Source organism: Elgaria multicarinata, chromosome 21 (genome assembly GCF_023053635.1).
Source record: "Elgaria multicarinata webbii isolate HBS135686 ecotype San Diego chromosome 21, rElgMul1.1.pri, whole genome shotgun sequence".
Taxonomy (NCBI): domain Eukaryota; kingdom Metazoa; phylum Chordata; class Lepidosauria; order Squamata; family Anguidae; genus Elgaria; species Elgaria multicarinata.
In genome coordinates this window covers 5,202,075-5,225,604 of record NC_086191.1, presented here as the reverse complement: position 1 = coordinate 5,225,604, position 23,530 = coordinate 5,202,075, and the positions used below count along the sequence as shown (strand labels likewise).

General features: G+C 47.4%; 1 protein-coding gene across 3 annotated transcripts in view; it reads right to left on the bottom strand.

Moving 5' to 3' along the window:
• The window catches only part of CERS2 (ceramide synthase 2), a 76,043-nt gene extending 55,031 nt beyond the window's left edge, over positions 1 to 21,012 (bottom strand). The window contains exon 1 of one of the 3 annotated variants that reach the window (XM_063145730.1): positions 20,662 to 21,012. The gene's annotated coding sequence lies outside the window, so the exon portion shown is untranslated. Of the gene's footprint in view, positions 1 to 19,737; positions 19,749 to 20,134; positions 20,158 to 20,661 lie in introns of those variants that run through there. The other 2 variants (XM_063145731.1, XM_063145732.1) reach the window with 2 other exon arrangements.
• Between the last annotated feature and the right edge of the window lie 2,518 nt (positions 21,013 to 23,530).

Here is a 23,530-nt window from a genome sequence, read left to right as displayed (position 1 = left end):
CCTCAGGACTAGTAGCCATGGATAGCCTTCTCATCCTCCAGGAATTTATCCAAGTTGGTGGCCTTCTCTATGTTTTGTGATAGCAAATTCCATAGTTTAACTCTGCGTTAGTTTTCCTAAACAGCAAGGACACGTTTTAAAAATGTAAGAACCTTAATTAGCAAAGCATCTAGTTGACCACAGATGCACCCTGGAAGCTACAAGCATGAATGCTACTGTCGTGTTTCTCAAAACCTCCTACCTTCTTGGGAGACAATCATAGAATCATAGAATAGTAGAGTTGGAAGGGGCCTAAAAGGCCATCGAGTCCAACCCCCAGCTCAATGCAGGAATCCACCCTAAAGCATCCCTGACAGATGGTCAGTCACAAAGCTTGCTAAGTAATCTACAAAGCTTTATTCAAGCAATAAACATCTCTTCCCACCGGAACAGGGTCTAATCTCTAGGATCTTTTCCCCTAGGCAAAACTATGCAAACTAAGCGAGACAATTGTCCTTTCAAGAAGAAGAGAAAGCCTTTTCCCAAGATGTGTTAACTTCAGAGAGACTAGCTATGAGGCAGCTTCTGATGGGATGTCAGCCAGGCTGACTTTCTCTTGCCTTCTTTTCACTCCGCCCGTTTTAGCCTGTGGTGTACTCTAGGATTGGCTAACCTCTCCGTACTCTCTCCCTCGGAAGAATATTGGCTTCCCACTGACTGTGTATTGTTTGCCCTTGAGGAGATAAGCTCTGGAGAGGGTTCACTCCCAGCTGGTGAAGAGCCTGTGAGAGCTTTCTCCCCCACTGGTACAGGCTGGCCTGTTCCTGGCGCCGACTCCTCTTCTTCAGAGTCTGATTCTGGTTGATCACCTGAAACACCTTCTTCCAACCCGGGGGAGCAGGGCTAAATGTGACAGCTACAAGCCCCCCTTGCCGTCAGTGTCCAGAAACTGGTGTTCAGAGGTAGACTTCTTCTGAGCCTGAAAGTTCCATACTTATTTATTCATTTAATTTGTTTATTGATGGACTCATAAAATAAAATCCTCAATACAAATAATAATAATAATAATAATAATAATAATAATAAACTGCAATAAAACCAACAATAACAATAAACATACCAACACAGTATAAAATGCCATACCTGGTAGAAATGGTAAAACAGCATCCTAAGGTCATCATCATCATCAACTGACCAGACATAATAGTTATGGGGGGAGAAAACACATACCTCATCAACATAGCAATACCGAATAACAAAAATGTTGCAGAAATGAGAGAGAAATATACACCACTGGCCATGGAAGTAAAAAAAAACTATGGCAACAGGAAATTATCCTGTTAGTCACATCAGTCACTGGGAGCACATTAAGAAACTATACAGAAAACCTTTAGACATTGGGCCAACCAAAATACAACCACACCAACATCCAGAAAGCAGTCATAACTAAAACATGCTCAATTGTCAGAAAATTCATTAATCAGTAAAAGACAGCATGACTCAGCAAAGCCCATCATGTCTGTCTACAAAAACCTCCACAAGCGAGAAAGATATACTACTACTACTACTACTACTACTACACATAGTAAAGTATTTAAAAAGAATTTACAATTTTTAAAGCCTGCGAGAAAAGGTAAGTCTTAACATGGCACCAAAAAGAGAGCAGCGTGCTCGCCATGCGAACTTCCCTTGGGAGAGCATTCCAGAGCTGGGGGCCACCACCGAAAAAGCCCTCTCCCCTCTCTGAGCTTCAGAATATCACCGCCATCCCTAAATAACCCGTGCAAAATTTGTCCGACTCCCCTTTTCAAAGGCGCCGAAGTGGACTGCATCCTTTTAAAGATCTTTGCACGTTTACCATCCTCATGGCTAGGTCACCACACGGCTATAGAGCACGAGACACGCACCTTCACTTTTTGTTTTTGCCACGCCAGGGTTCCTTCTCCATGCTGTTGTCCTCTCGATAGGATGGACTACAAATCCCACCATCCCCAGCCATGCTGGACCAGCCCTACCAGAAACAGAGATGAACTTGAAGGATGGGGGAAGAGAAACAGCACGGGCTTCAGGGTCATCGAGTGGAGAAGCAAATTAGAGGCATACTATTTCTTTTCCTCCATGCAATTAAAAAGAAAAGAAAGAAGACCACCATGATTGGGCACTTTGTCAGAGACAGTGCACTCGGCTTAGGTTGACCTCGGCTTGACACAAGAGTTGTTGCTGCACCACCCCCAGACCGGACCCAGTGCTTTAAAGCATTTGTAAGAACATCAGAAGAGCCTTCCTGGATCAGACCAAGGGTCCATCTAGTCCAGCACTCTGTTCACACAGGGGACAAACAAAGGAGGACATGGTATGACAGCACCCTCCCACCCAGTTTTTGAGATAATTTCATTTGAACGCCGGTTTTAAGATGATCCACAATTCAAGAACGATGCAGACAAGCTGGACGTGCCCAGGGGGAGGGGGAATTATGCCAATTTGACTGGCCCTAAGTAAGTACCAGTCACTTCAACTCATGACAGGCATAGCTTCTCCACTGGTTAATCTTTGGAGGGCTCTAATTGACCCTCCAAGGACAGGAGTGTGTGCACTGGGCACGTCCACATGCCCTAGGGGACCTCATCCCCTTGCACCACATCTATTCCGTTGTTCACCAAGGTTAGGGTGGGTAGCAGTGCTGTGTTTCCTATCTGTTATTTATTTGCTTAGTATATGATTTCAGGTTGTGTTTGTGCATTTGGTGGGGCTACTGTTTAAAAAAACACTGGGAAAAGTCCGTTCAGAGACTAAGAAAGAAAAGTTTCCCAGTATCCCAAGTTACTAAGTATCCTGTTTTGCTTATCCCCCCCTCCAACTTTGGGATTGGAGGATGCTTCATCAGGTGATCATGACTGGGAGTTGAATCTGCCTCTCAGCACTTCAAAAAGGTACCTCTCCCACTTTTTTTACCCTATTTTTAAAAAAATTATAGCAAGTAAACCACAGCATGCAAAGTGCTGAAAATAGGCTCAAAATGACCCCCACCCACGACTCTCTAAGCACAGCGAATTTCAAATAGTTAGCTTGAAAAACAAAAAAGTTATCCACTAATCTTTTCCGCAATGCAATCCTATGGGCGAAAAAAATCCAAAATGGCGGGCGGAGCGCTCCGCGAAAAGAGCGCTCCACCTATGGTTGCTTTTCTTCACCATGCTTCTCCAGCCCCCCCGATCAGCTTCTCCTCCTCCTGTAGGGGAGGCGGATCACCCCAGTTCTCTGTTGCTTCATCGATTCTAAGCAAAGCGGATCACACCCCTACAAGGCAATTCACCTCTTTTAGAATCATAGAATCATAGAATAGCAGAGTTGGAAGAATCCACCCTAAAGCATCCCTGACAGATGGTTGTCCAGCTGCCTCTTGAATGCCTCTAGGGTGGGAGAGCCCACAACCTCCCTAGGTCACTGATTCCACCGTCGCACTGCTCTAACAGTCAGGAAGTTTTTCCTGATGTCCAGCCGGAATCTGGCTTCCTTTAACTTGAGCCCGTTATTCCGTGTCCTGCACTCTGGGAGGATTGAGAAGAGATCCTGGCCCTCCTCTGTGTGACCACCTTTCAAGTCTTTGAAGAGTGCTATCATGTCTCCCCTCAATCTTCTCTTCTCCGGGCTAAACATGCCCAGTTCTTTCAGTCTCTCTTCATAGAGCTTTGTTTCTAGACCCCTGATCATCCTGGTTGCCCTCTTTTAACCAGGCGGATGGGATATCCTTTCCGAGAATATGAAAAACGACCAGCCGATTTGTGTTTAAAACTCCTTCTGCCTATAACTATAACCTTTCGGAGAGGCATTTAAGGAGATTTTTTTTTTTTTAAAAAAAAACAGGATTGGCAGTCAGAGGGGAAAAGACGCAGCCTGCTAGGAAACTCCAGACAAACATTTTGAGAGCCTTGAATTTGAAGGAGAGCCCGACACGGGAGAGGACGTGGAAACGCATTGGTGTCCCAAGAGAGAGTTCGAGGAGTGCGAAGTGAGAGACTGCGCTCAGGGCCATTTAAGAGAACGGGAAATTTGTGGTTGCCTGGCAGGCATGTAGATTGAAATTTATGATCCAACAGTCGCTGGGCCGTATTGCACCCCGTGCTAGTGCTTATGCAACAGCGAAAGAACCGGACAGTATTGCCTTAAAGCAAGGCAACACCTGAATAATGCCTTTGCAACATCGCCATCCAGAAACCGAGGCCAAGAGGAAAACACAGAACTGCGTAAGGCAGAAACAGGTTGAGCATCGTGGGTAGAAGTTGAGTTGGAAGGGATGATGAGTGTAACGGGTGTATCCAGGCACACCCTAATGTCTCAAGCAATGAGCACCGGATGGAGGAGGCCATGGAGTAGGGATGCAGTGGGAACAGCCCTCCAGCAGCTGAGTATGGCATCAGTGTCTACAGTGCTTAATAAATAAATGAATTAAAAATAATGGCCTTTATGACTGTGCATTCAACAAACATTCGCCTTTAAAAGAAAAATCCCCGGGGCGCACATCCTAATGAAATGTGCTGCGCATGCCTATGTGGAGCACCAGAAGAGGGAATCAAGACTCCCCGCCTCATGAACAGGGTCAGAGAGAGAGAGAGAGAGAGAGAGAGAGAGAGAGAGGATGGACGGGAGTATGTTCTAGACGTAGCAATTGCAGGTCGACAACAGAGCACCGGAGAGGCTATAAGAGCTGCGAAATTGGACGGAGGGGCCACGGAGGAAGACGGGGAGGTGTCCGTGGTGATTATAAAAGCATTGCCAGAAGCGACGGGGCGTGAGGAGGCCCTCTGGGGTGAGAGAAGGAAGAGCAGGGGGCAAGAACAGATACCCCGGGGGAACCCCCAACCGAGAGACACAAAGCACGGGAAAAGCTGCCCTGGCTTTGGTGGCTTTCCAGAAACTGATCATAGAATCATAGAGTTGGAAGGGTCCTCTAAGGTCATTGAGTCCAACCCCCTGCTCAATGCAGGAATCCACCCTAAAGCATCCCTGACAGATGGCTGTCCAGCTGCCTCTTGAAGGCCTCTAGTGTAGTACCTCCTTAGGTAACTGATTCCATTGTCGTACTGCTCTAACAGTCAGGAAGTTTTTCCTGATGTCCAGCCGGAATCTGGCTTCCTTTAACTTGAGCCCGTTATTCCGTGTCCTGTACTCTGGGAGGATCGAGAAGAGATCCTGGCCCTCCTCTGTGTGACAACCTTTTAAGTATTTGAAGAGTGCTATCAGGTCTCCCCTCAGCCTTCTCTTCTCCAGGCTAAACATGCCCAGTTCTTTCAGTCTCTCTTCATAGGGCTTTGTTTCCAGAGCCCTGATCATCCTGGTTGCCCTCCTCTGAACATGCTCCAGCTTGTCTGCATGCTTCTTGAAGTGTGGAGCCCAGAACTGGATGCAATACTCTAGATGAGGCCTAACCAGGGCCGAATGGAGAGGAACCAGTACCTCACGCGATTTGGAAGCTATACTTCTCTTAATGCAGCCCAAAATAGCATTTGCCTTTCTTGCAGCCATATCGCACTGTTGGCTCATATTCGGCTTGCGATCTACAACAATTCCAAGGTCTTTCTCGCTTGTAGTATTGCTGAGCCAAGTATCCCCCATCTTGGAACTCTGCATTTGGTTTCTATTTCCTAGATACATTGAGAAGATGTGATTTTCCAGCAGCGAAAGGCGAACGCTGCAAAGCGCGGAAGTGGGTAGGGTTGGAGCTGGGATGGAATTGCCAGGCAGAAAGGGCAGTAAGGGAGAGTGGGCAGAGCTCTGTTAAAGCGAGCAGGAGGTTTAGAAGGAAAGGCCGGCTGGCCGACGGGGCAGCGAGGGAGGAAGGGAAGAAAGGTTTATGGGAACAGATCAGTGGGAACTAGGGAGGGAATTCCAGGTCCGGATGTGAATTTGCATTTGAAAGTACGCACTTAATGCAAGGGTACGCATCAGAAAATGTATCTTCCCCCACAAAAAAATTGCATTTTCACATCTTCGCTTCTTCCTGTTCAAAAAGAAGAAGATCATAAAATCATAGAATAGTAGAGTTGGAAGGGTCCTATAAGGTCATCAAGTCCAACCCCCTGCTCAGTGCAGGAATCCACTCTAAAGCATCCCTGACAGATGGTTGTCCAGCTGAACATCATGTAGCAATGAGCGTCACGGTGGAAAACAGAGAACCCGGATGAGCTCTAACATGGCTCGCTTCCCCATCCCTAGTTCCAGGCATAACAGGCAATGAGGGAGAGTGGGTGGAGCCCTTCAAAGGGAGCAGGTGATCCTTGAAATGGGAGCAAAAGCCACGGGAGGCTTCGAAGACGAGATCAGGGTGTTTGTGTCTGATCCAGGAGCGGGGCGGGGGGCAGCTCACGGCCCTCTCTGGATGTTTCGGCTCACAACTCCCATCAAACCTCGCGGGGCTGATGGGAACTGCAGGCCCAAAGATCTGTAGAACATCGTGCTAATAAGACTACAAAGGTTCGGTGTCAATGGAACGGCCGGTTTTATCAGCCAAAGGTATTGACCATATGTAGCATGACCCTATGGAAAGGAGGACAGGGCTCCTGTATCTTTAACAGTCGCACAGAAAAGGGGATTTCAGCAGGTGTCCTTGGTATGTATGCAGCACCTGGTGAAATCCCCTCTTCATCACAACAGTTAAAGCTGCAGGAGCTATACTAGAGTGACCAGATACAAAAGAGGGCAGGGACTAAGAAAGCAACTGGGAAGGTTAGTAGTCTCCAGAACGGTATGCATTTTTATTTCAACACATTGCATGCGTTTCAACACATCAAACAGGTCAAGGCAATGCGCTAGAACTTTTACGTAATGTAACCAGTAGGGAGAAAAAAAATGGTCGTGTTTCCAGATGTTACAAGTGCTTAAAACCAGAAATACGCTGCAATATTTTAATTACATCCCTGAGGAAGGCAAGTCCTCTCCAAAATGTATTGGGGATTATGAAAAAAAAATAAAAATTTCCCAGGCACCTGAGAATATTTCCTCTTCTGCTTCGAGGCCATTGAGTAGGGATGCAGTGGGAACAGCCCTCCAGCAGCTGAGTATGGCATCAGTGTCTACAATGCTTAATAAATAAATGAATTAAAAATAATGGCTTTTTTGACTGTGTATTCAACAAATGTTCGCCTTTAAAAGAAAAATTCCCGGGGCGCACACCCTAATGAAATGTGCTGCTCACGCCTATGCGGAGCACCGGAAGAAGAAATCAAGACTCCCCGCCTCATGAACAGGGTCAGAGAGAGAGAGAGAGAGAGGATGGACGGGAGAATGTTCTAGACGTAGCAATTGCAGGTTGACAACAGAGCACTGGAGAGGCTATAAGAGCTGCGAAATTGGATGGAGGGGTCAGGGAGGAAGACGGGGTGGTGTCCGTGGTGATTATAAAAGCATTGCCAGAAGCCAAGGGGTGTGAGAAGGCCCTCTGGGGTGAGAGAGGGAAGAGCAAGGGGCAAGAACAGATACCCTGGGGGAACCCCCAACCGAGAGACACAAAGCACGGGAAAAGCTGCCCTGGCTTTGGTGACTTTCCAGAAACTGATCATAGAATCGTAGTTGGAAGGGGTCTCTAAGGCCATGGAGTCCAACCCCCTGCTCAATGCAGGAATCCACCCTAAAGCATCCCTGACAGATGCCTCTTGAAGGCCTCTAGTGTGGGAGAGCTCACAACCTCCCTAGGTAACTGGTTCCACTGTCGTACCGCTCTAACAGTCAGGAAGTTTTTCCTGATGTCCAACCGGAATCTGTCTGGATCCAACTGGAAGGTGGACTTCCAATTCCCATCATCCCCAGCCAAGCTGGCTGGGGATGATGGGAGTTGGGCACACACCCCCACACCCCGCCGCATCCAGAGGGCCACCAGGTGGTGGTGGGAAGGCTGATTTAGAGAGCTAACCGAAGGAGTGACCACAGGGAGAACAAGCAAGAAGAGACAACGGTTAACCATTATCCAAGGGCAAGCACGAGTTGAAGGACACAGTCCGGGAACTTTGGATCGAGCCGCGAGCCATTTTGGAGAGGACACATGACAGAGGAGGGGTGGTCAAGAGGGGATTTGGGGAGTTGTGGCGCTGGGGAACGGCGAAAGGACATGGGGTAGGGTAGAGTGAATTGATCAAGGGAGGTTTTTTTTTGCGGTGGGGGGGTAGGAATAGGCAGGAGGGAAGGAGAGCCGATAATGTGCAGCAGGAGAAGGAAAATGGGGGTGGGATTTCACAGCTCGCTGGCGGTACGCCAATTCTACGTAGGGAAAATTCGGAGCTCTCTCCATGCAACGGTTCGCAGCTGCCATCAACTGGGCAGGGCTGGGGAGGGGGGAGAGTTGGCAGAGATCCTGCCTTGGAGACCTCTTTTGGCCCCCAGTTCTATTGTATCCCCTGCGATACACTTAAAACAACGCTCTCTCCAACCTCTAATTCTAGGTAAGAACGAGAAGGGGAAGAAGCACAGGACCGTGCCGACGAGAGATTTATTTTGTTACATTTCTATCCGGCCTTTTTTCCTCCAAGGAACCCAAGGCGGCCTACATAATCCTCCTCTCCATTTCATTCACAACAACAACAACCCCGTAAGGTAGGCTGGGCTGAGAGTCTGTGACCGGCTCGAATTCCCCCGGTGGGTTTCCATGGCCGAGTGGGGACTCGAACCCGGATCTCCCAGGTCCCAGTCCGACACTCTGGCCAGAAGGAGGAGAGCCAATGCGTACTGGCTAGTGTGTCGGACGGTAAATTGCACAGACAACCTTCTCCTTCTTTTTTCTTTTTAAAACAGCAGAGAAATAAATTTGGGACTCACACAAACTCCGCACGTGTTTGTTCACCCCATGATGAATACGCAAAACAAATAAGGGCGCGTTAAGATGCAATACCCAAAGCCAGAAATGGACCTCAGCCTCATAGGCTTCAGATAAGAGCTATCTCGCTGTTTCAGCGTCGTGGCGTCCCACAACTCTCCTTGTTTCCTGCACTCATCCCAGAGTGTGGGACACGGAATAATGGGCTCAAGTTAAAGGAAGCCAGATTCCAGCTGGACATCAGGAAAAACTTCCTGGCTGTTAGAGCAGTACGACAATGGAACCAGTGACCTAGGGAGGTGGTGGACTCTCCCACACTAGAGGAAGCTGGGCAACCATCTGTCAGGGATGCTTTAGGGTGGATTCCTGCATTGAGCAGGGGGTTGGACTTGATGGCCTTACAGGCCGCTTCCAACTCTACTATTCTGTGATTCTATGAGAGTGTGGCCACACACAGAAAGCTGAAAAGGAGAGATTTCAAACGCTGTTTTCCACAGAGTGAGAACGGGGAGGCGCCTCCTGTCTCTCGCCCAGGAAGTTACATTGCAGACAGTGACTCTGAAAAACCAACCACCCATCCTCACTAGAGCCCATGGATTGCATTTTGGGTGAGTCACCCTTCTTGCCATAACTTCTGGGTGGAAGGAGGTCCACAGAGACCTAACGGGCATCCTTTTCAAGCAGTCACACAGAGCCTTAATGGGCACCCTCTCCTGTGGGGGACTTGTTCCAACCCGTCGCAACATTGGGGGCAACTGAACGGGCCAAACGCGCGCCCATGTAGAATGAGCCACTCAGTCTCAACAGAAGCCGATTAATGTCAGAGATGGGAAGGCTTGCGAGCTTTTTAACAAGACAGTTGTCAATCAGAGCCTGATGCAGCAGACATACACAGAGAATTAAATAATTTTTGAGTCCAAGAAGTTACTTCGAGGACCAGAGATGAACGTAAGAGTTCCAGACCAAGCACTCTAGTCCAGCACTCTGTTCACACACAGTGGCCAACCAGCTGTCGACCAGGGACCAACAAAGCAGGACACGATGCAACAGCACCCTCCCACCCATGTTCCCCAGCAGCTAGTGCACACAGGCTTCCGGCCTCAGATACTTGAGGCAGCACATAGCCATCAGGGCTAGTAGTCACGGATGGCCTTCTCCTCCAGGAATTTATCCAACCCCTTTTAAAAGCCACCCAAATGGGGGGCCGTCACTACATCTTGTGGCAGTGAGTTCCATAGCTTGACAGAAATGGACTCTGAATTTATTTCCCACCCCTTGGTGGCAATGGGAGACTTTTTTTTCCATTCAGCTGAATTGCCTTGCAAGAAGCAATTTTCAAGGGAGATTGCAGATAGGAAGAGTAAACTAGTAATTAGCGCTTTTTAAATTTGTGTATGTAGATTTAAATTAGCATTTGCTGCTTTGTTTCCTAATCTCTCAAGGGCCTATTAGCAATACTCCGTGTCAATGAAGCGGTCTTCATTTCAGGAATATAATTTGGCGTCAAAATGAGGAGGTGGGGGAGTCGTTTTGTTGCTGCACTTGTCAAAGAACCGAGAGTCAGAAATCCTTAGGGATCTACTTCAAATCACCCGAGATCCACCAGCACATCCAGAGCTGTCCGTCCCCGGATTCCAGAATGGAGACTCACTCAGAGACAGAACGGACAGCCTCTACAGAGGGAAAACTGTTCCTGGCAGGCTTTTTTAACCATTCACTCCAGCACACATCTTGGAAGTTACTGGTCCAGCCCCCAGAGGTCTGGGCTGCACACGCCTCAGCAAGCCCTGCCACGGTGATCCACCGTTCCTGCCAGCTCGCTCGCCTGCACAGCACTCCCGGTGACCGTAGGCGACCAGGCAAATGCGAAAATACAAGGCTGGTGTGAAAGTGGAGCCAGTTTCAAGGCTTCATTGATCCAATTATCACTCTTAATACCAAGATCTGTTTGCCTTAATGCTCTTCTTTGCATGAGGAGAGAAGGAAGCCGGGTGAGAATTGATTGAGGCTTATAAAAGCAGAGAAAGAGAAGGCGTTTTTCTTGCCCTTTTCTAATTCTATAACTCAGGGTCCATCAATGAAGCTCAAGGGCGGTGGTAGATTCAGGACAGGCTACTCGCCATAATGGCAAAATAAGACCTCCAGGGTCAGAGGCTGTATACTGGGGAACACGAATGTGCCTTCCTTATTTTTATGGCGAGAGGCTAAGGGTTCCCCTAATTTGTTTTGTACTATTTCTCCCTGCCCCACAACATTTAGAGCTGCAACTGAATTTCTTTATATCATTTCTATACCACCCAATAGCCGAAGCTCTCTGGACGGCTCGCAAAAATCAAAACCACAAGGTACAATCTAAAGTATAAAACTTAAACCACACTGTAAAAACACGGTATAAAAGTACAACCACAATCAAAACCGAGCAGCGATACAGAAATGTTAAAATACAGATTTAAGAGGCAGCTTTGAAACAGGACAAATGTTAAAATACGGAGAAAATAAAAAGGCCTTCACCTGGGTGTGTTTAGACTGAGGGGGAGACATGATAGCTCTCTTCAAATACTTGAAAGGTGGTCACGTAGAGGAGGGCCAGGATCTCTTCTCGATCCTCCCAAAGTGCAGGACACGGAATGACGGGCTCAAGTTACAGGAAGCCAGATTCCGGCTGGACATCAGGAAAAACTTCCTGACTGTTAGAGCAGTACGACAATGGAATCAGTTGCCTGGTGAAGTTGTGGACTCTCCCACACTGTAGGCCTTCAAGAGGCAGCTGGACAGCCATCTGTCAGGGATGCTTTAGGGTGGATTCCTGCATTGAGCAGGGGGTTGGACTCGATGGCCTTGTAGGCCAATTCCAACTCTGCTATTCTATGATTCTATGAACTACAGGAAATGTGTCCCATAAACCGGGCACATTTAGCCTGGAGAAGAGAAGGCTGAGGGGAGGCATGAGAGCACTCTTCAAGGACTTGAAAGGTTGTCCCACATAGGAGGCCCAGGATCTCTTCTTGATCCTCCCAGAGTGCAGGACACGGAATAAGAGGCTCAAGTTAAAGGAAGCCAGATTCCAGCTGGACATCAGGAAAAACTTCCTGGCTGTTAGAGCAGTACGACAATGGAATGAGTGACCTAGGCAGGTTGTGGACTCTCCCACACTAGAGGCCTTCAAGAGGCAGCCATCTGTCAGGGATGCTTTAAGGTGGATTCCTACACTGAGCAGGGGGTTGGACTCGATGGCCTTATGGGCCCCTTCCAGCTCTACTATTCTAGGATTCTATGGTGTTGTCCTGCTGGTGGGCTTTCCATTGGAGCAGCGGGTTGGCAGCAGTGGTAAAAGAACACTGGATGAGATGGACCCTTGGTCTGATATAGAGAGACTTTTCTGCTGTTCTTATGCCTGAAAACTAGGGTTCTGCTCTCTGGGTGTGTTTGGGGAGGCACTCCAAACGCACCCGGAGGGGAGCAGGTTGAGGAAGGCTTCCCAAAGCCAGGCGTGCGAAATTTGCTCAGCGCTGACTGCGCGATGAAAGCGGTTCAGGAGGTTCTGGTGGTGACATTATTTGGAACGTTCGCTCGTGGCCCCGTGCCACGAAGAACTTGAGCTTGCAAATTGACGACGTTCCAACGAGGTGGGGGAAATCTATACGGCAGGCTTTGAAGCTGGTTTCTTTCGCTACTGCCTGCCCACACTTGAAACCAGAAGCCGGAGTCGATGCCTGGTAACCTCCATTAAGAGCACTCAAATCGGCCCACTTCGCTCACATCAAAGGTCCCTCCAGCCCGGGATTCGAACTCGGACAACAGCCAAACAGATGCCCCTGGGAAGCCGATGGAGCAGGAAGCAATCAAAATAAATCTTCCGTTATTTAATGCTAACACCGAGGAGTCAGGAGTGGTACGTCCCTGGGGTCACCTTTTCAAAATCCTTCCGCGAAAGCCGCCTTTTCTCAGGAAGCGCGCGGGGGAAAAAAATAGGACGTCAACAGGTTGCAATGTTTTGGATGGCAATGCCCATCATCCCCGTTATCCATCCCCATGATCCACCCTGGGGCAGATGGGAGTTGCAGTTCCAAAATGCATGGAGGACACCACCTGGGCGGAGAAGCTGTGATAAGAGTTCACCCCAACATTAGCTCGTACGTAACTCCACTTTTAATTTCCCATGTGATGCTCACCTTTCCCAACAAGAGAGAGCTAGATGGGGTTTTTTCTTTGCTTGATTTGGCCATCAAAGGTAGTCATATCTGTCACTGGGAAATCCAGTTCTTTCTTCTTTTTGGCTCAGGGCCGTGCATGACTCACTTTGCCTCTGTAATCTGAGTTGTGAGCTGTCCTCCAAACCTTGGGAACTGTTTTTGCACTTTTTAAATGGAAGGTTCTGAAATTTGTGCAACTTCCTGAGCAAGGAGTGGCACAAATTACCCAAATTCTTGTCCCCAATGTTATTTAATATCTGTATGAAGCCGTTGGGAGCAGTCATTAAATGCCACCAATACGCTGATGACACGCAGCTCTATCTCCCTGTGACAACTGAATCAGGTGAGGCTGTGCGGTTCCTGGACCAGTGCCTAGACTCAGTAATGGGCTGGCAAGACGGAAGCCCTGTGGGTGAGTGGTTCCCGAGTCCGGGAGACAGGCTCATTGCCTGTTCTGGATGGGGTTGCTCTGCCTCTGAAAGAACAGGTTCGTAGTTGGGGGGTACACTTAGACCCATTTCTGTCGTTGGAGGCTCAAGTAGCCGCCACGGCTCAGAATGCCTTTGACCAGCTTTGGTTGGTTCGCCAGCTACGGCCTCTCCTAGACAGGGTCGGCTTGGCCACGGCGGTACAGGCATTGGGAACCTCAAGGCTGGATTACTGCAATGTGCTCTTTGTGGGGCTGCCCTTGAAGCTGCTCCGGAAGCTGGAGCTAGTGCAGAATGCTGCAGCTCGGCTGTTGTCTGGAGCGGCCCCTTTCCAGCATGGAACTCCTCTGCTGAGGGAACTGCACTGGCTGCCTATTCGCTACCGGGCCAGGTTTAAGGTTCTTGTACTTGTGTACAAAGCCCTACACAACTTGGGACCAGGATACCTGAGAGAGCGCCTTCTCTCCTACCAACCTGCCCAGTCATTGAGGTCATCCGAGGGCCTGCTCCTGGTGGTTCCACATAGATCCATCCTCCGATTGGAGTCCACCAGGGGAAGAGCCTTCAGCGTGGTGGCCCCCCTCCTGTGGAACTCCCTGCCTGTGGAGGTCAGGCAGGCACCAACCTTGTACTCCCCTTTCGGCGCCTCCTGAAAACATCTTTATTCCAGGAAGCCTTTCCTTAACATCCAGCCTTGAATCTCTGTTATTTGCTTCTTTTAAAATTTGTTTTAACTGTTTTATTCTGTTTTTTATTTTCATTTTACCTTGTACACCGCTCCGAAATTTTTCAATGGGGAGCGGTATATAAATATTCTAAATAAATGAACAAATACATTCGGCTGTAATTTGCGCAACTTGGACCCTGATTTCTGAATCGCTCAGAAACCTGCACAAATTGCTCAGAGATTGCTCAGAAATGTGCTCAAACCGCTCAGAAATCAATCAAACTGCTCAGAAACGTGCACAATTTACACAAACGGCCCAGAAATTTACACAAACTCCAGACCCTTCCCTCCCCAAAAAATGTGCAAAAGGGTTCCCAGAAAACCCGCACGCTGACCCAACTCACTGCAGCGCAAACCAAAATTCAGTCCGAGGGTGAGACTACGAAAACGCATTGAACTCAACAAGCACACGCGCCAAATTGGATTTCTCTGACGATCATAGTCAGGGGTGTCAATTTCAGAGAAGCTGTCAGCAGCTGCATTTCAGAGAAGGGCAGGGATGAAGGCAAAATGGGCGATACCCCAAAATACCTGCATAATTTCTCTGCAAGCTCTTACTGCCAGTAAAAAAAAAAAAAACTTTAAACCTTTAAAAACTTTAAACCTTTTCCCCCTGAATACGAAGGATCCCCACTGAGCTATCTTCACAAATAGCCAAAGGTATATTTACACACACACACTGCATGCACACAGTCTGCCAAGTTCCATTGTCTCCTTGTAGGCAGAGTTAGTTGCTGATAAATAGAATCCTCAGATTGCGTGCCATGGAGAATTAACCATTGACAAGGAATCAGGGGCCCAGAAAACCTGCGTCCACCTTTCCCAGCTCAATGAAGCAAAAAGAGCTAGAAGAAAATCAGAATTAGCCGGTCCAATCCCACTGAACCTTGTAGTTAAGAACATGAAAAAAAAAGTATTTTCAACCCAGGTCATTCCTCTAAAGCTGCCCCTCCGTTGGCGAGAAACACGTAAGAAGACCACTTAGCATAGAGACAAGCAACCTGGTACCGCCCAGGTGTTCTGGACTATAAGCTCCATCATCCCCTACCATCCTGGCTGTGGCTGCAATGTGCTCTTTGTGGGGCTTTGAGTTGTAGTCCAAAACATTTAGAAGGTGCTAGACATTCTCAGCTGTGTCTTAGCCACCTTGTCACACCACTTCTGGGTTCCCAATTTTTTTATTATTATTATTTTACAAAATAACAAGATCACTGAAGTTTGTTTCTGTCTTCCAGGTATTCGCTATCCCACCCAATTTTGTGTCATCTGCAAATTTGATCAGGGAACGCTGATCAAATTTGCAGATGACACAAAATTGGGTGGGATAGCTAATACCCTGGAAGACAGAAGCAAACTTCAAAGTGATCTTGATAGGTTGGAGTGCTGGGCTGAAAACAACAGGATGAAATTTAATAGGGATAAATGCCAAGTTCTACATTTAGGAAATAGAAATCAAATGCACAGTTATAAGATGGGGGATACTTGGCTCAGCAATACTACAAACGAGAAGGATCTTGGAATTGTTGTAGATCACAAGCTGAATATGAGCCAACAGTGCGATGTGGCTGCAAGAAAGGCAAATGCTATTTTGGGCTGCATTAATCTTCCAAATCGCGTGAAGTACTGGTTCCTCTCTATTCAGCCCTGGTTAGGCCTCATCTAGAGTATTGCATCCAATTCTGGGCTCCACAATTCAAGAAGGACGCAGACAAGCTGGAGCGTCTTCAGAGGAGGGCAACCAGGGTGATCAGGGGTCTGGAAACAAAGCCCTATGAGGAGAGACTGAAAGAACTGGGCATGTTTAGCCTGGAGAAGAGAAGATTGAGGGGAGACATGAGAGCACTCTTCAAATACTTAAAAGGTTGTCACACAGCGGAGGGCCAGGATCTCTTCTCGATCCTCCGAGAGTGCAGGACACGGAATAATGGACTCAAATTAAAGGAAGCCAGATTCCAGCTGGACATCAGGAAAAACTTCCTGACTGTTAGAGCAGTATGATAATGGAGCCAGTTACCTCAGGAGGTTGTGGGCTCTCCCACCCTAGAGGCCTTCAAGAGGCAGCTGGACAACCATCTGTCAGGGATGCTTTAGGGTGGATTCCTGCATTGAGCAGGGGGTTGGACTGGATGGCCTTGTAGGCCCCTTCCAACTCTGCTATTCTATGATTCTATAACCTGGAGGCATCCTGAGTGTTTGGAACACAGTGGACCAGCCTAGCACACAGGTACTTAGAAGTACAGCCCATAAACCGCTGGTGGCCTTCAGGTTCCATTCAAGAGGTCTACAGAAAGGCTGTGGAGCACTTGACAATACCTGCACTTGATTTGTTAATATTTTTTCTGATGACAGATACAGAGGCCATCTTGGCCAGGGCCGAATTATCAAACAGCTAACAAGGTTTCAGTCCCGGGCTCGTGATTTTCATAACATGACGCTGGTTTTGACAATAGGGATTGGCACGGAAAGAAAAACGATACGTTAAAATACGAGGGACGTGCTTTGACTCGGAGCACAAAGGTAGGCGTTTCAGCCACCTGGCGGAAAATGTCCTGGGTTCAGACAACAAACTTACCCGTGGTTCAACAATAACCCACACTCAACCCCGGAGTGTGGGTCAGTGTGTTGTGTGAACAGCCCTGTTGCTTTAAAAAGAGAGTTTGACTTGTTCGTTTTTAAAAGCTCCCTGCAAGGAGAAGACACGCCAGCAGATAGAGGGCTGGGCGAGAATTTTTCTCCTTGCTGTGCTTGCTTTCTACCTGCAAGGCATTTTTTTTTTTAAAAAAAATACACCAGTATAAAATTCAAAGTAAATGATGGAATTTGCTGCCAGGAGAAGGCTGTTCATGGAAGATCCACTGTGACAACTGTATGGGACCCTCCAGATTTAGAGGCAGTCTATCTGGGGAAGAACAGTGTATATGTTTTGTGGGAGCAGGACTTCCAGGTCCTGGCTGACCTCAGTCGGAAACAGGATGCTAAACTAGGGTCTGATCCTGCAGTGATGCTGGTTTACCGCCTGACAAACTGGCCCTCTCCTTCTCCTGTAAGCAGGATTTGATGCCGTGGCTCGACCTGTGCGTGCATAACACACCCACCCCGCACACCATTTGGGAACTGATGCTTTAGGGTGGATTCCTGCCTTGAGCAGGGGGTTGGACTCGATGGCCTTGTAGGCCCCTTCCAACTCTGCTATTCTATGACTCTATGAATAACATTGGCTTGCCTCACCACAGCTTTCTCCAAACGGGTGGCCTCCAGAAGTGCTGGACTGCAAGACTCATCATTCCCAGCTGGCTGGGAACGATGGGACTTGGAGTCCAATACACCCAGAAACTGCTGGGTTGGAGAAGGCCACCTCACAGGGTCAGAGGGAGGACAAAGCACTCCGAGGGTGACGAGGAAGCCCTGTAGAAATACTAAGGAATGAAAAGGAGGGTTCTTTTCTCTTTGAGCCTGAGGGTTTATTTATTTATTTAAGGGTTTTTATGCCGCCATTCAGCCAAAAAAGGCTCTCACGGCGGCTTACAAAAGTATTTCTTGACAGTCCCTGCCCACAGGCTTACAATCTAAAAGACATGACACAAAAGGAAAGGGGATTGGGAGGGAGGAGGAGGAGGGGGGAAAGGAAAGCAAATTCAGGCACTACAATCTTAGTTGGAAAGGTCAGCAGTTACAGGTGACAGCAGGAGGGAGGGGGCTCTCAGCTGGAGCTGGACCCAGGCACGGTGGAGAGGTGCCTGGCTGCTGCTTCCTCCCTCACTGGTGGCCTCTGCAGATGTGAGGGTTCCTCCTCACCTTCTCCGGTCATGTCAATCTCTGGCCAGTGTCCCGGTGGCCAGGTACCCTGATCAACGACACCCCTGGCTCAGTATCTGACACCATCCAGCTGGGATGTTTTTTGAGCTCCACAGCCAATGCCCCCCCCCCCAATCAGCTCAAGTTGGAAGCAACCTGCCTGCTTTTAAACCTGAACTCATTTGGGGGTGGGGGCATAGTCAACCCCCCCCACCCTAATCACGCACAGCTAGCTCAATTTTACATTTTCCAACCTTAAAACAGAAACTCAATACACTAGTCCTCATGACCACGATGGCCTCTTTTCATCCCCCGCAGCGCCGCCTTCATTTCCAAAGCAACTGTAACCTGACAATCCCGCAAAGAACAATCACAATTCTATTTCGGCAGGCCAGCTTAGCCTTCCCAGTTTAGAAAGCACATGCAGCCGTCGTTATTTTGGACTGCCTCCAAACACCCTGCTTTTTTGGGGTGTGTGTGTTGCGTTTCAGCCGAGCGCACCTTTCTTTCTCTCTGCCTGCCCCACTCCGAAAACCCAAAAGGTAGGCCTTGATTATGTGCGTTGAAAAAGACATTTTTTTCAAGAGGAAAAAGCGGACAGGGAAAAAAACTACAACCCAGCAACGTGTACAGATACGGACGATTTGATCTAATTACCCTCTGTTTTTTTCCTTCTGATGGGACACGACTCGCAAAAAGCACGTCATGTGTTAAATTTATAAAAGTGGATTGGCAAAACTGATGTAGGCCGCAAAAGGAGACCGTGCACTTCCTGGATCTAACAGAAAGGCAGAGAGCACACACACACACACAAAAAACCCCACTCACTGAGTACTGTACACTCTGTAAAAGGGCCCTTTCGAAACCATCGCACACAGCTCTAAGGCATTGATAGAAAACACAGATATCACACCATCTCAGGGAAAACAATGCTAGACAAACACTTCTTTGTCCATGTCAAATGGCTACCCTCATAAATGAGAAGAGAAGCAAAAAGCTAGCTTGCAATAGGGTCAGAGACTTTAAGAACCATTTTTAAAAACCAGAAATAAACCTTAACACACACACAAGCTTTCCTCCCACACTTCTCGAAGCAAAAGGCCTAAAAACAGACACTAGCGGACTTCAAGCATGTAGGGTCTACTTTGCTGTTATTGTTAGTATTATTATTTTCACTAGAAGTCCAAGATTCACCACCTGGTTCCAAAAAGACACACATACTTGGAATTAAAGGATTCTGAGGCCAGGAATTTTGTTTTTAAGTGCTAGGACTGGAAGGATGGACCACACACTCCAGGTTATCCTCACTTTCTTCATTTCAGCATTATAATTTATGAGGTGTGTGTGTGGGGGGGAGTCATTTTGTTGCTACTATGAGTCAGATCCAACATTTTCTGCCCTGGACAAAAGAATATCTCTTGCCACACCTCAGCCCGAAGAGGACAGCCGAAAACAAGCCTGTACCAATTCCCCACTTCTCCAAAAAATTAAATAAAAATAAATTTAAAATCCTAACATTTAAAATATATGTTCTGTTCACCCAAGAACACTTTCATTCTGTCCATCTCAATCTTTTATATATAAATATATATATATATATAAACTTTTTTTGAAGACAAGGAGGAAAAATAAAGCTAACTGGGCACACGGAGAGAGAATCCGCTATAGAAATAGATTTGGAAAGTCCCTTCGAACTTGGCATTTATTCTTAATTATTTCTGAGAAACTAGTTAAGCTATATATACATATTAAAAAATCAAGCTTATTTATTCAAAGAGAGGAGAGAGAGGGGGGGGAGAGAGAGAGAGGTACCTTTAGTTCTTTTTAAGCAATGAATCAGATTCTTGTGAAATGTTAGGAAGTGGAAAGGAAGAGACAGAGAGAAATTGCGGCTAAAGACTGCCTCCTAAAAAGTAAACCAAACCCCAAAAAAACTCAGATCTCCTCCCCTCATGTCAAACTTAGTCATTCCGAGCAAGAATATGAGACACAGCCCCCACCCAAAAAACACACCCCATCGCAAGGTAACTTTTCAGCCAGTGGCTGAAGCAGCAGCATGCGAAGAGGTCGATCCTTTGCACGTTTTACTCGGGAGTAAGCGCAGTCCGAACAGCGGGGCTCGCGTCCGAGTAGACTTGCAAAAGACAGCCCTTGTACACACAGCCAGCAAACCCTAAAGCGGCCGGCTCTTTAAGTGGGGCTTACTCACGAGTAAACACACTCCGTAGAGGATCGGGACCGTTCGAGATCCGGACGCTGCGAAACTCAGAAAGGGAGAAGTAAACAAATGGGTAGAAAGACTTAGGCGTATGTGGTTATATTGCAATTCCCCCCACACCCCACGTAAAATTAAGCAAACTGGCCTTGATCCATTTGATTCTTTTTGCTTTCGAGAATGAGAGAGAGAGAGAGAGAGAGAGGGAGGGGAAAAAAGAGGAACACGCACGCACGCACACCCAATTCCAAACCCCAATCTCTCACCCTCAAAATCTTAACATTTAAAATATATATTCCGCAAGGCATCTTTAAAAAAAAAAGCCTTGCAGAAATCGAGCTGAAATTAACCAGCTTAGTCAATTTCACAAGGAAGAGACAAAGTTGCAAATGGGCAATTTTCTCCCATTTTCTTGCTCCTCAAAGGTTTAAGGAAGGAAGAAACTTGTTACAAGAGAGTGAAAGGAGAGGGAGGGAGGGGGGAGGAAAACACACACACCCAATCCAGTTTGTTACACTCACGTTTGGAAGGGAGGAAGTAAAACGGAATAATGATACTATTAATTCCCTCTCCCGTTTGCTTTGGTGCCTCGACTCGCCGCGTTCCTTGCTGGGGTGGTGGAGGAGGAGGGTCGCTGATGCGTCTCTGTCTTGTTCCCGGAGGGAGAAAGAAAAGAGGAGGGGAAATGGGAAGCAATAAAAATAAAATAAAGGAACCCAGGTTTTGGGGGCGGCGGAAAAAAACGACGTTGCTCCCAGGGATCCAGTTAACAGCTCCGCAGACCCAAAGAAATGGCCATTTCTGCCCAGCCTTAGCAATCGATTGCTGTTGGAAAGAGCAAAGGGTGCTGGCACTTTCTCCGCCACCCCTTGCTTGGGGAAGATGGTGGGGGTTGTTCCAGTTTGCAGAAGGGAGGGGTGGGGAAAAGGCCTCCTGTCCATCAAGCAGAGGTGGGGCTCACGCTTCCGGCCAACAGGAAGGGGGGCATTTTTACTTTTTTTTTTTTTTGCGCATGAGTGAGTGTGAGTGTGTGTGCAAAAAAGGGAGTGATTTCATGAGAGCTGCATTTCAACACCCCCCCCTCTTCCCACCTCCCCTGACTCATCACCTCTGACGTTAATTCTCACAAACAGCAAATCAATAGGGGAAAAGGGGGGGGGGGTGTAGAAAAACCACCACTCCCGTGACTGGGCTGTACCATTTTAGATGGTAACGGTGGGGAGACTCAAATGATTAAATCGCTGCTCCCCTCCCATGTGCAAAAAAAGTGAAGGAAGTCGTGTCACAGAGTGAGTGACCAATCGCGGAAGGAAGTCGATGTTATAGCTTGCCTCACGTTAGTCACGAATGCATAGGAATTTATTATTATTATTATTATTATTATTATTATTATTATTATTATTATTATTATTTTTTAAGGTTGGTATGGAAGAATGAAAAAAAAAATGCGAGTGAAGAAAAGAGCAACGCACTGAATCAAGAGGCAACTGCTCCCCCCTCCCAGGAAAAGTTGTAACATCTGGGCCTTTTTCGCTTAGCAAAAAACGCAATTAAGGATAGAGGTGCATCAGGAGAGGTGTATAAAATTATGCATGGTGTGGAGAAAGTGGTTAAGGCAACCTGTAGCCCTCCAGGTATTTGATGTACTACAGCTCCCATCATCCTTCATCGCTGGCCATGGTGGCTGATGGGACTTGGAGTTCGACAGCATCGGGAGGGGCTCCTCAGCCCTATGGACCCTGTTTTGGAAGGGCTCGCAGCCTAGTGGGTAGATCAGATGCTTTTTATGCACAAGGCACTTATATTTATTTATTCATTCATGGTGGAGATGTATATGCCACCTTTTACTAATAACCTTAAAATATAACTTGTAGCAACAGCATCAGTTGTCTGTGGGCAAGGTGGCTACCATTACTGGGCAATGGACCAGGGCTTTGTAGGAAATCCAGAAACGAAGGTGTATGTTAGGAGAACCTTCTGCAAAGTGATCTGTTTTCAAGCAAGGGAAAGAAAAACCTCAGAGATTCTTTTTGAAGAATGCCTTGTGGGGATAAAAAAATTGGCTCAGTTCTAAAGCCCTTTGTTTATATGATTTATATCAAGCCTTTCCTTGAAACAGCCCAAGGCAGCAAAGATGATTCTCTTCCTCCTCTTCTCCATTTTATCTGCACAACAGCCCTGCGAGGGAGGTTAAGCTAAAAATCAATGATGCTGCAGTCACCCAGTGAGTTTCATGGCCAAATGGGGACTAGAACCCGGCTCTCCCAAGTCCCAGTCCAACAGTCTAACCAGAGTCTTGCTATTTACTGTTTTACTCTGTACAGCACCATGTACATTGATGGTGCTATATAAATAATAATAATAATAATAATAATAATAATAATAATAATAATGACCAGCCAGTTGGTGGGAGAACTGACAATACTGGGCAAAAAGCAACCTCACCTGCTAATTCCCCCAAGTCAGGAAATAAGGAGAAAGTTTGCTGCCAGCTTCTTATGTAGAGTGACCCTATGGAAAGGAGGACCGGGATCCTGTATCTTTAACCATTGAATAGAAAAGGGAATTTCAGCAGGTGTCCTTTGTATGCATGCAGCACCTGGAGAAATTCCCTCTTCGTCACTACAGTTAAAGCTGCAGGAGCCCTGTCCTTTTGATCAAGAGGGCAGGGCTCCAGCAACTTTAACCATTGTGATGAAGAGAGAACTCCACCAGGTGCTTCATGTATAGAAATGACACCTGCTGAAATACCACTTTTTTTTTTTATGCAACTGTTAAAGATACGGGAGCCCAGTCCTCCTTTCCATAGGGCCACCCTATTCTTATGTCTCTCACACATGGCCCTGATCCTATGCACTGCAGGATTTATTCCAAAGTAAGGCCGCAATCCTACACATGGGAGCTCACCCTGTTGAACTCAGTGGGATTTACTTCTGAGTAGACCTGTAGAACAGGGGTGCAGAATGCGGACCACCTGGTGTGGCCTCCTAACACCCCGCCCAGGGCCTGAGAGCACATATATGGGATGAACAGAGTTTGTCTGAGCATGTACAGAAGGCTTCCCCCTCCCCACCCTCTTCATTGAATACTGCATTGTGCTCTTCTTTGTTTATTATAGCCTATTCAATAACTGTTTGTGATCTTCACAAGTATTTTTTCCCCTCTCTCTCCAAGGGTCTGTGCAGGGTCACAGCATAGAGATAAGCAACATCACTGGCTTATTTGCGTCTTAAGCCACTGCAAAAAGCTCAGGAGCAGCAGCCGATTAAAAAGTTGGCAACCCTAAGACTTTTTTTTTTTTGCTCCTGTGTGGACACATTGCGTAAATAAAAGGGGAATCCCACCCTAGTTATCTTACCCACAAGATAACTAGGAACCGTGACAGCTCCG